The sequence below is a fragment of the Arvicola amphibius genome, chromosome 12 (genome assembly GCF_903992535.2).
Source record: "Arvicola amphibius chromosome 12, mArvAmp1.2, whole genome shotgun sequence".
Lineage (NCBI taxonomy): Eukaryota > Metazoa > Chordata > Mammalia > Rodentia > Cricetidae > Arvicola > Arvicola amphibius.
In genome coordinates, this window is record NC_052058.2 from 36,552,013 (window position 1) to 36,564,054 (window position 12,042).

Here is a 12,042-nt window from a genome sequence, read left to right on the forward strand (position 1 = left end):
ATTCTTGATTATTTGCAATTGGTGCCATTTTTAAGGCCAATAGTTTTCAAAAAATGATCCACTAATATTCAAATTAAGCTACTAATCAACAAAGAAAAACAGGGGTAGGGGATTCTCATGGATGTAGTCTTTAAGACTCCTCTAGCTTCTCATAGCTCCAGGTGTTAATTTAAGCAAACAGAAATCTCTAAAACCAAAGATTCCCTCTGAGACATAAAGCAACTAACTCACCAGACAAGAGCTAAGCTCGAAGACTACACATAACGTTTTCTGACTGGTCAATTCACCAAAAAGAAAGGAGCATTCTGATTGGCTGATCTCTTAATAGGCTGACCCCAGCATCAGCACCCTGGCAATCAGAAGTTAGAAACAAAAAGAGACAGGAATCCACAGAATGCTGAGAAAATATGGGGGTGGGAGGGCTGTCAGCAGCAACAGAAACTGTCACATGAGGGCACATCAACCAGAACTGACTATAGCCTTGGATGGCATTCCAAAGGCAGAGTGTGCTAGTATGTCCTTGGGCTCCCTCACTTGCACTTCCCTCAATTTTGCTATGGCTGTGATATTCCAGGGCTTGCTTTCTTGGTCACTCCTTTCAACTGGATGATCTGTTATTTCCCAAAAGATGATCTGTTATTTCTTCATCCAGTGTCATGTTATGCAGTCTTCACTCATACTTGCTACACAGCCCTTACCACTGACAAGCACACAATCAGATAGGAATTAGAGGTGTCACAGGATTGGGTACAATTTATCACACAGCAATGGAAAAAGAACACAACAAAGCACTGAGGACACACCAGCTCAGCTCTTTCCAATCACCATTCTACATTCCCACCTCATATAGGGTTAGTCTTTTCTCTCTCAAAAAATACCTGCAATCTCCACTTCTATCTCAGAGTTCAGACTTTATTTCACATATGATCTAGTTCAATAACCTTCTATAAGAAACACAGCTTAATATATTTCTATGCTGTCACATCAGCCAATTCTCTAAGAGACATCATAGGGTATTTTTAAGACCAAAAAATCCTCCAACCATATTCAAATTAAGCTACTAGTCAAGACGAAAAGGTAAACGAAAGAAAAACCTCACCTGTCAGGAACTGTTGGTTTGGTTTTTAAAATTTATCTTTCAAATGCCCAGAAGAGAAAGTCCAATCTTTAGCACAGCAATAAGATAATACATATTTGGAACAGTGTCTTCTAAAGACAGACCAGACCCTGTCCACTGCTTGCTAAAGCTACCTACACTATCTTCAGCAGATCCCTTTATGTGTCATCCATAAAATGATGCTACCAAGAACCTACCTTCTATGTGGCCAGTGAGTAGAAGTAAGAAACACTGGCGTGCCAGGTATTAGTGTAGTTTATCTGGTAACTATTGTTCTGGGCTCTCTTACCTGTGTAGGCTAAATCACTACCCGCCCCTGCCAAAAACAGAGCAGATAACAAGGCTTTGATTTGTAGCTTTTTAAATGATTAACAGTTCAAGTCAGAAATGACCTTCTGGTCAACCCTAAATAAACAAAAATTTAAACAAATATACTACATTCATGAATGCTTTGGTCTGCTTAAAATTTATCAGTTTTAATATATTATAGATTTATTAATTTAAGCAATCAATAAATTTATATTTGTACTTTGATAAATATAAAAATTTTTATTCACATGCAAAAGTCCATGAAGATACTCAAGAATACTTAAAAAATAATAGGGATATAAGTCTAAATAGTTGAGAAGCATCCTGTTAAATGTTCTAATAAATATTTGTTCCCATAGTTCATTTTTCAAAAATAAGCACCAAGCAGAAATATGGTTCATGCCTATAATCCCAGCATATGAAGGGACCTGAAATAAGACGATGGCTCTGGAAGTTAAATAAGCACCATGCTTCAGATGATGGGGACCATCATAATCAGCCCTCACAATTCGAAGACAAATTACAAAGGTCTTTTATAGCCAATGGGTCTAATAAAATTCTAAAAAGCTACCAAGTCTTCAATACTAAAAAATAAGACAGGTATATTGGTACATGCCTATAATTCATGGAAGGCAGGGTAAGAAGGACCAGGAATCAAGGTCAGCCTAGGTTTCATGAAACTGTCTTAATAAACAAATATTTAAAAAATAACATAAGATAGTATTTCACTGTTAATGCTAACATGAAAATTTCCATAAATTTGTAGGCAAGGACAACCTATTCATGGAGAGAAAAAAATTAACTAAAATAAAACTTGAATGTGCCTTTAAATGTTAAACAGAAAGAGTACCCTTACCTTTATCTTTTAAAAAGATAAACTCAAAACAAAAGGTCATGAAAGTATTGACAAAATTAGTCAACTGAATTCTGCTGGAAAAAGTACAAGTCTTTCTAAAGTAAATCTAACAAGAGCTTTGAAACTGACAAAACCATCATACCCTCTGATGCTGTAATTCCTCCCATGGGCCTTTAGTCTATAGAAATAAAAAGATAATGAATACATGGCAATATCGTAACTGCAGACTTCCGAACACAACTAGGAGTGGCATTTTAGTAACACAACCAAGGACCTTAAATATACAAAGTGCACTACTTACAAAATGATAATCAACTTAATGTCCACTTAAAAATAAGTAACTATCCTCTATAACATTGTATAATAATCCAAGGGTATAAAAACTAGCAAAAAGAAAAGCCATCAAATATGAAAGTACAGATTAAAGATTACATTTACACACCAATCAATCAATGGTATAAAATTACATGGAACTAAAAAGAAACACTGAATGGTTTCTTTTGATTTTATTTCTTTGACCACTTGTAAAACAAAAAGCCTTTTGGAACTACTGATCAGGCCCGCTACACTAAGCATATAGTTAAAAAACTGACGTTTTCGAAACATAAATCTACAATAATCATTTTTTGTTCCTAAAAAACTATCAGAGGAGTGATCTGAGCAGCTCTTCTCACAGAACACAGCCACACATGTAATTTTAGCCGTGCTACCCCCGTCTGTCACCCAATCCCATAAGACTGCTCTTCTCTATCAGAAGAAACTGTGCAGGATCTCCATATGGTAACCAGAGGCTCCCAACGCTGAAGTGCAAGCTGCAGCCCAGTTTCTCCCATTTTCCCAAATGAGGTATCACGTTTCTCAGTCACTCAAGGGCTTTAGGTCCCTAGGAGTGGCAGCTAAGGACTCAGAGGAGGGAAGCACAAGCAGACTTCTCCGCAAGGCAGTGAGAAACACACAAACGTGAAGTAAGGAGCTTGAATAGAGACAGGGTCAAGCTACTTGCACTTTGGGGCTTTAATTGTGCAAGATGGAAAAAGTTTTAGCACTCAACCGAATAACCCGCAAAATCTTTCAACTTTAATATCTCCTAATACAGCCACTTCTCTCATACCTCATCATGTGATGGGAAAACCATCTGCTAAGATTTAGAGGCTAGGCGCTGATGGCTTATTTCTGTTGAAAGCTGAGACGGGAGCTGCAGAGATCTCAGGTCAGCCTGAGCTCAACCTAGGTTACAATGAGACTCTTTAAAAGTGGGAGAAGGGAACAAGATGGTTCAGTGGGTTAAGGTGCTGCTGACAAAGCTCTCTCCCCAGCACCCACATGCTGGTAAAGCCACTACCACAACTGACCTCCACACACTCTGGCACAGGAGCATGAGTATGTGTGAATGTGAACGAACACACACGCACGCCCACAAAATAAATGTAATTTTTTTAAATTGGATTTAGAATTAGGATAAAGGGAGTAAAAGTGAACTACTATGATGAACAAAAGACTTGGTTTGTAGTCCCAGCTCCTCCCTTTCCATCCATTATGATTGAGCAAATCACTGCACCTCAAAATGAAGTTCTAGACTAACCCTTACTGGGCATGACCTTCTCATTCCTCCATCTTAAAGTAGACTGACTTTTTTCCATCATGACACTAGGGTGTCATTCCTATCCAATATCAATTTCTACTTCATCCTTAAACAAATAAAAGTAGTAATGCTGGCACCAGAGAGACGGGTCAGCAGTTCAAAGCACTGGCTCCTCTTCCAGAGGATCCTGGTTCACTTCCCAGCACCCACATGGCAGCTCAGTCTGTAATTCCAGTCACAGGAGTTCTGACACCCCTACACAGACACTCATGCAGGTACAACACCAAAACACATAAAACTAAAAAAAATAAGGAAAACATTTTCAAAAGTAATAATGGTATTCTTTTCTAAGTTTTCTGGTACTGAGAGACAGGCTAAACATATTTTGCTTATCGTGACTCAGCATTCAAGCCTGGACCCTTTCCCCAAAATGCATTTAGTAAATAGGTTTTAGTATGTGCTGTGCCAGCAAACCTGAAACCCAGAAGCCTGGGGCAGACATATTTAAGCAAACCGTTAACTCCCAATTGACAACATTAAGTGTGCAATGGATTGGTGCAACTGGATCAGGGAAAACAAGAGATGGGATGCCTGTACAAATTCAAACTCAAAAAAAAAGGTCTTTCTCAAAATCTTTCTCATAAGTTTGTAAGAGCAAAATGTTTACTAGGAAGACAATTCTGGACAGAGGCCACAGGGAGAGCTATGATCTCCTGTAAGTCTCATGGAGAGGACATGCATGTGTGTAGACGAAATGAAAACGTAGACAAGCGCCGAACATTGGGAAAGACGATTTTACCAACAAAGACTATGATGTCACTGAAGGACTTCTAAGCATGACATTACAGTTCTCTTCTTCCCCCAGCACAGAAAAGGCAATGAGGCAACAAGCGAGAAAATTCTACCTGAGGAAAGGTAGAATGAAAAAGTTCCTGCTGTCAGGATGGCTTCGAGCTTTCTTCTTACGACATATTAAAGGAGCAGCACAAATTACAGGTTAAGGGTTGGAAGTATTTTTAACCTGGAGAGTGAGGTCAATGTTGTTCAGAACAAGAACAAAACACAACCATAACAACAATGCGCTTTAACAAATTAAGAGACACAAACATCAATAAAATCTGGAAAGACTGACTTCAGCCATGCCACTCACTCATCAATCTTTACATCCTTACCAAGTACAGATTACACATTATAAAACAAATTTTGTACTTATCTTTCACATTAAATGTGATTTAAGTTTTTTAGTCTAAATGACGATACATTAATCAAACACCTAAATACATATATCCATTAATACTTAATGTTCTCGACCCTAAAAAATGATTTCAGATAACTACCCTGAAAAAAACGTAAATGCTCGCTCGTGCTCGCTCTTCCTCTCGTTTGTGAGACAGGATCTATGTAGCCCTGGCTAGGCTCGAGCTTGCTACGTAGAACAGGTCAGCCGGGAACTCACAGAAATCCACCTGCCTCTGCTTCCTGAATGCTGGGATTAAAGGCGTGCACCACTATGCCTGGCTTCCCTCTCTTAAGTGAAAACAGGACATTCCAACCTGGGACGGCAGAGTCTGTGCACCAGTAGTTTCTACTGCTAAGGCCTACTCTAAGATCAGAAAGCCTAATTGGCTAGGTAGCAGCAATGATGAATTTGCAATTATTGAAATCTAATGCAAGCCTTTATCACCAACGACTACCTCAAACGAATTACCCCCTTCTTTTATTTTGTCAAAAAAGGTACATTTAAAACTGCATAAGAATAGATTCCAAAAAAAAAAAAAAAAAAAAGGAGAGGAGGGGAAAAAGCACCTGAACCTATAGCTATATAATATCTATATACCAAATGTAATATACCAAAGTTCTTTCTCAAGACGTGTTTTAGGGCGTGTCTTTGTTTTGACTCACTGATTTAAAATAAATAAATAAATAAATCCCACTCAGCCCGGGCTGTCAGGTACTTTCCCTTACCAACGCGAGCATCCTGGCTATGAAACCCTAGGGCTTCTCAGCCTCGCCCTGATTTCCCGGTGCAGGAAGGCTACAGCCGGCTGTCCCCGCGGCCCCTTCCCGTCACAGCACCGCCGGGCAGGGGCGCCCGGCCTGCCCTGAACCGCAGGCGGCTCGGCGGAGGGGGCCGGGGCTCCGAGGGTCTGCCGGGTCGCTGACGGCCAAGGACGCCCAGCCCTCCACCCGCCCGCGCCGCGCCCCCGAGCCGGGCACCCTCGGGCGCCCCCCGCGACCCCGGCCCTGACCCTTGGCTCTCACCGTGCGGAGGTCGCGCTGCCTTCTCGGCCGCGGCCCGGATGCGGGTCGCCCAGCGACCTGCCGGCCCAAGGATGGAAGAGGGGCCAGGGGCAGTTCCGTCACCTCCCCGTCCGCCCAGCCGCCCGCCCCGCGGCAGCCAGCATCGCCTCCACGGCCTGAGGGAGCGCCGGACTTCACGGACGCCGCGCCCCCTCCCTTAGCCGGCGCCCGCCTGGACTCCGCCCTCCGGGGCCCGCGCACGACGCGTGCGTGGCTCCGCCCCTCAGGTAGGCCTGCGCAGGCGCGAGTCCAACTGGGCTAGGACACGCCTCCGGGCCCGCCCCGCCCTCGGGCCAGCCGGTCCCAGGCTCCGCCCCGTTCCACTGACCTTGCTTTTTTGGCTTTCACGGATTTCCCGGGGTTAACCTTTCACTCCCGTTTCGTGGCTGACAACCTCGAGATGGCCCTCTGGATTCAGATTTGCTGCTTGACCACGACGAAACCTGTCAGCTCCCGTCCCAGCCTGAACACTGGAGCAAGCCTGACTTCTCACCCTTCTCTGTCTACGTTTTGTTTCGTCCGCAGCCGTGTTGACTGAATCTGGCTGAGATTAAGATAAGACACAGAGAGCTGAGAACTCAAGCTATCCTACGGGGCTGTGGACCTGAATTCCATTTGCCAGAACCAGGTCCGCCTCTCCTTAGGGGCTTTCGTCTTTCAACTCCCTAGTTCCTAATGGCTGGATGTCCTTGACAGTCACCACGCAAGCCTGTAGTAACTGGTGTCTATTAAAATCATTGAAGGTGCTCTTTATCTGGCTCTTGACTATATGTTCTCCTTGCTAGCCCCAACAGCTCAAACGAAATTAATAACACTAAAAGAGAACTTGAAATGTCATCCAAGGTACTCCTCCAGACCACTGAAGAAACCACCCTGGTAAGGGAGGAGACATGTGTGCCCCTCCCTTTGATCATCAGACTGTTGAAACATTATACTCCAAAGAATTAGAAATTTGAGGCATCTCATCCTGGGGAAATGGAAACAACCCTTAAGGCCTGGTGCCATTCAGAGGCGGAAACTGCCTCCCAGGATTTCACACAGTTAACTGACAACCTCTCAGACCTTGTTACAGAATAGACTTGAGTGAGCTGAGGAAATGATAGGTCAGTGATGGGCAAGAAAGGCCTTAACTAGGCAGCCCTGCTCAACTTAACGACTAGCTCTTGCTCTCATTTAAACGTAAACTTCTCGTCAGTACTCCTGAAGGTAGACTTGATGATCACTGGTCCACTTTTGCTTCCTCCTCCTTAGTAGCTGTATTGAACAAGTCTTTCTCTGTGTTTCATTATTACTTGTCTCTAATTGGTCAGTTGAATAATGATAGGGAGATTAACTGTGTGGTTGATGATGTGCACATAAAAGGCTGGGAAACATTAAGTCACATGTAATGCACTTCTTTTAAGATTAAGTAAATCAATAGGAAAGCAACTGCCAGACCCAAATTTCTGAAATCCCCCCACTCGTTCATGAGATGAGGTTACTAAATGTGCTTTGGGGTTTATGCTACAATCTAAATTAAGAGATGGGAAAGAAGTGGCTCTCCACAGCCTGTCCCTGGGAACTGGGCAAAATGCTCCATTTTCATCAATCTCGATAAAGAATCTGGGAGGGGCAGGGTGATCTTCAGAGCTTTGTTTCTCCGAACAACTCGGCTGTTGTCTTGTGACTCCCTGAACATTGAGGTAATTCTATGTTTTCCTCAGCTGTTTGCAGTATTAGGTCACCACTTCCCTTTTTTTTTTTTTTACAAAGGTAGAAGCCTGGCTGAGTGCTTGGTGCATTCAAATTGTTCCAGGCTTCAACTCATTTTCTGCATTCCTATTTTGTCTTTGTCCCAATTTTCTCACTTCCTTGACTGTCACGTTGCTTCTATTTCTATTAGGCCCTTGTTTCAATGTGGTCCCATGGGACCTTGATTCTTGAGATGACTGTGATGACAGAGGGGTCAGTGTGTTGAAAGAAGATTTTCATTGCTTCCATTTCATGAAAGATGGAATGCGATGTCATGCAGGCGCATATGGAGAAGTATTGGTTTGCTTGGGAGTGAAGGGAAAGTCCAGCCCAAAGCCTTTATTGGGCTTTTTGTGAGAAAGGAAGAGAGAGAAGTAGGAACATCTTGGGAATGGCTTGTGCGGATAATGACGGAGAACTCTAAACCACAGACATGTCTCCAGTTGTGTGATAACTGACCATGAGTTACTTAGATCAAGGAGACTATGGGCTTGGTTTGTGAAAGACAAAGGAATGATTGTACTTGTGGGCTTGTGATTGGCTGGAGGCTCTCCGGATTTTTTTCATGTTCATGAAAGCTGGGTTGCCTTTTAGCGTGCAACCCAAACAGACCAATCTAAGAAAACATATTTAAACACCATTTTAAAATTATGTATATAAAAAGATTTTTTTAAAAAAAAATCTGACCTCTGAGGAGCTAAAGGCTGTACGTGGTTGAGGTTAAGGGTAAGAAGGCAGACCAAGATGGACATTTGGTTCACAAGTTTTAGCGTGCCTCAGAATCCAAATAATGCCACCAGCCCTAGAATTCCCAATTCAGTATGCCTGGGGTGGGGCACAGGAATTTTCATTTCTGTCAAATTAGCAGAGAACTACAGTGCTACTCTAGGGGTCAAACCTGGAGAGCCACATGACTAGGATACCTCTGCAACAGGCAGTCCTACTGGCGGGACACACACTCCAGTTCCTGAAGGGTTGCTAAGACACATAGAGACGTCTAAGGGTCGAAGTGTAACATGTCATGTGCAAAACTACAACTGTGACAACCTTTGACCAGTAAAAAAACAGCTAAAAAAAGAAGAAGAAGAAGAACAGCTGAGAGAGCCAGGGTCTGACCAGGAACTGGGAAGAAGGACTGAGGGCAAAAACTCAAAGGCAGATGGCACAAACTGAATGACAGGAATGTGCGTGCTTTGTCCCACCTTCCTTGTGTTTTTTTTTTTTCCTCCCAGTGTACTGAATAGGGTCAGAGCAGAGATGGCAAACCAGGGGATCCTGCAGGGTTCTAGCATGGAACTGCTTGGGGTTTTTGTGTGTTTTGTTTTTTTAATTAATTAATTAATTAATTTTTAAACAATCGTTTTCTCATTTTACATAACAATCCCAGTTCCCTCTCCTTCCCCTCCTCTGCCACCCCCACCTTCCACTCACCCGATCCCCCATCCACTCCTCAGAGAGGGTAAAGAATTCCTTGTTAACAACTGGCATGTACAAGGATGCTTGGGCAACTCGGCAGGGAAAATCACTTGCCACCAAGCCTGGCAACCTGAGTTTCCTCCCAGAAGTGACATAGTAGAAAGAGAGAAACGACACTTATAAGTTGTTTTCTGGCTTCCATGGGGCATGTACCATGGCATGAGTGTGCCAGTACACATGCATATGTGTGCACACACATGTAATAAATAAATGTCAAAAAATTAAGCCAAGCCGGGCGGTGGTGGCGCAGGCCTTTAATCCCAGCACTCGGGAGGCAGAGGCAGGCGGATCTCTGAGTTCAAGGCCAGCCTGGTCTACAAGAGCTAGTTCCAGGACAGACTCTAGAAACTACAGGGAAACCCTGTCTCGAAAAAAAAGAAAAATTAAGCCAAAACTTTAGCTTTCAAATCGCAAGATAACCCAGAATGTGTGCATCGAGTCTGGTAGGAGCTAATGGAGATGAGGGGAAATAGAGAAGAATAAATTACAAAGATCTGTGCAGTTGAGTCTAGAAATGAGTCCGTGAGCATACTTTACAATTTTACTATAAAATTTTCTGTCATATTGGACAGAAGATATATGTTATATACTAAAGGATTGCATCTTCTCAAATACATATGTTGAAGTCCTTCCCCCGTGAGTCTCTAGAGTAAGGGTCTTCAGAAACTATGAGTGAATACGATCATGGAGCCGTTAATGTCCTTTTATAAAGAAATAATTGGGCTGGTGAGATAGGTCGGCATGTAAAGGTGCTCACTGCCGTGTCTGACACCTGATGCCCTGAGTTTGGTCCTGAAAGTCATATGATAGGATAAGAGAACTGACTTCTACATGTCGTCCTCTGTTCCCAATGTGGGCACTGTGGCATGCAAATGCATAGAACAACACAAGGAAGGAAGAAGGAAGGAAGGAAGGAAGGAAGGAAGGAAGGAAGGAAGGAAGGAAGGAAAGAAGGAAGGAAGACATGTTTACAAGATTCATAAGGGGAGACACAGACTAGTTCTGCTCTCCACCAAGTAGAGATCCATCAAGAAGATAGCTAGCTCCCTGTGTGATGACACATGCATTTAATCATAGCACTGAAGAGGCAGAGGCAGGTAGAGCAATGTGAATTTGAAGCCAGCCTGATCTATATAGCAAGTTCCAGAACATCCGGGGCTACCTAGAGAGACCCTGTCTCAAAAACAAAAAGACAAACCCCAAAAGAAGGTGATTATCTGCGCCAATGTAGATGCTCACCGGATACCAGGGTACTCAGCTCCTTGCACACCTGGCCATTCATGTGTTAATTTGGTAAGACTATAAATTTTACAAATAAAGACAAAACCTCACTAATTAGTGGTTTTTCTACTAATCCTCCAGTGGTCCTTGGGCATGAGTACCCCTTAAGACATATAAACTCCTTCTCTGCAAATACCATCAACGGATGCCTCCAATTTTGTGATTCATCATTATAGGAAGCAACTTTATATCTCTGTTTTATTCATTATGTCTGCAGAGAAATTACTAAGATGTTGATCTGGGAGGTGCCATGCTTCTTGCTCCTTTGCTTTTGTGGAGGCAAATTATTTAATTTTTTCTTCTGCAGAAATTTGTTAAGACTTTTTCTCTACTGCGTAGTTGATCTTTTCTTTGGACTGCCAACCAGAGGGAGACTTCTCTAATTAGATCCTAAAGCTTGCCAAATTCTTTGAGTGCTTAGTCATAAGCTCCTCTTTGGGGAGTGGGTAGCTCAGGAGGATGCGGACTCACAAAGTCTGGATTCGAAGCAGCCCTCCCAAGAGGCAGGTTGGGGCAGCACTGTCTCCTCTAGGGCTGCTCTGTCTTCTCTAGTGATCCCCCTCCTAGATATCTACCAAAGATCCCTGTGGAGCCGTCTTGTTATTCAGATCTAGTCCAGGCTACATGGCACAGATGGGACCTCTTAAGGATGGGCCAGGATCCAGGGCCACTCTCATTCTGTCTCCTTCTCCCAGACAGTTCTTGGCGTTCCAGTCCTAAACCTGCCTGACACTGGGCTGCAAATGGTCAGTTTGTTTGTCCTCTCTTCTAAGGCTTACAGTCCATTCGGGTAAAGTTTCTCTTAGAGGATTCACAGCTACGAACACAGAGGAAACGTCTTCAAAGTAAAGGAAGGCTTCCCAATCCTGTGAAACAAGGTGCCCAACGTCTCCATGAAGGGAAGAGGAAATGCCTTCACTCCTCCCTGTGAGTCACTTACTGTTCCCAAGAGGGGACAGAAGGCCACGTGCTAAAACCACACAGACTTTAGTGGGGCTTTAGCTTTTAAACCTACGATAAAATATGGTATTCCATGTGGTTCTGATAGCAGATGCAATAGGCAAATGTGTGCCAACCCAGAAACTGGGTATGGTGGCATACGCCTATAATCTTAGCATTCAGAAGACAGAGGCAGGAATGAGGGTAGTGAGTTCAAGACCAGTCTGGGCTTATATAACAGGACCCTATTGGTGTGTGTGTGTGTGTGAGAGAGAGAGAGAGGAGGGGGGGGAGAGAGAGAGAGAGAGAGAGAGAGAGAGAGAGAGAGAGAGAGAGAGGGAGAGAACTTCTTTGTATCAAAACTAAGTTTGTTGGTTGGGAGTGGGGGACAACCCTCAGGCTAAGCTTCCAGTCCTCTGTCACTTGCCATTGAAGCTTTGGGTAAGTTGC

General features: G+C 43.4%; 1 protein-coding gene across 3 annotated transcripts in view; it reads right to left on the reverse strand.

Moving 5' to 3' along the window:
• Window positions 1–6,341, reverse strand: part of Ccser2 (coiled-coil serine rich protein 2) — a 122,835-nt gene extending 116,494 nt beyond the window's left edge. Inside the window, exon 1 of one of the 3 annotated variants that reach the window (XM_038348460.1) lies at window positions 6,127–6,339. The gene's annotated coding sequence lies outside the window, so the exon portion shown is untranslated. Of the gene's footprint in view, window positions 1–6,126 lie in introns of all 3 variants that reach the window. The other 2 variants (XM_038348462.1, XM_038348463.1) reach the window with 2 other exon arrangements.
• Between the last annotated feature and the right edge of the window lie 5,701 nt (window positions 6,342–12,042).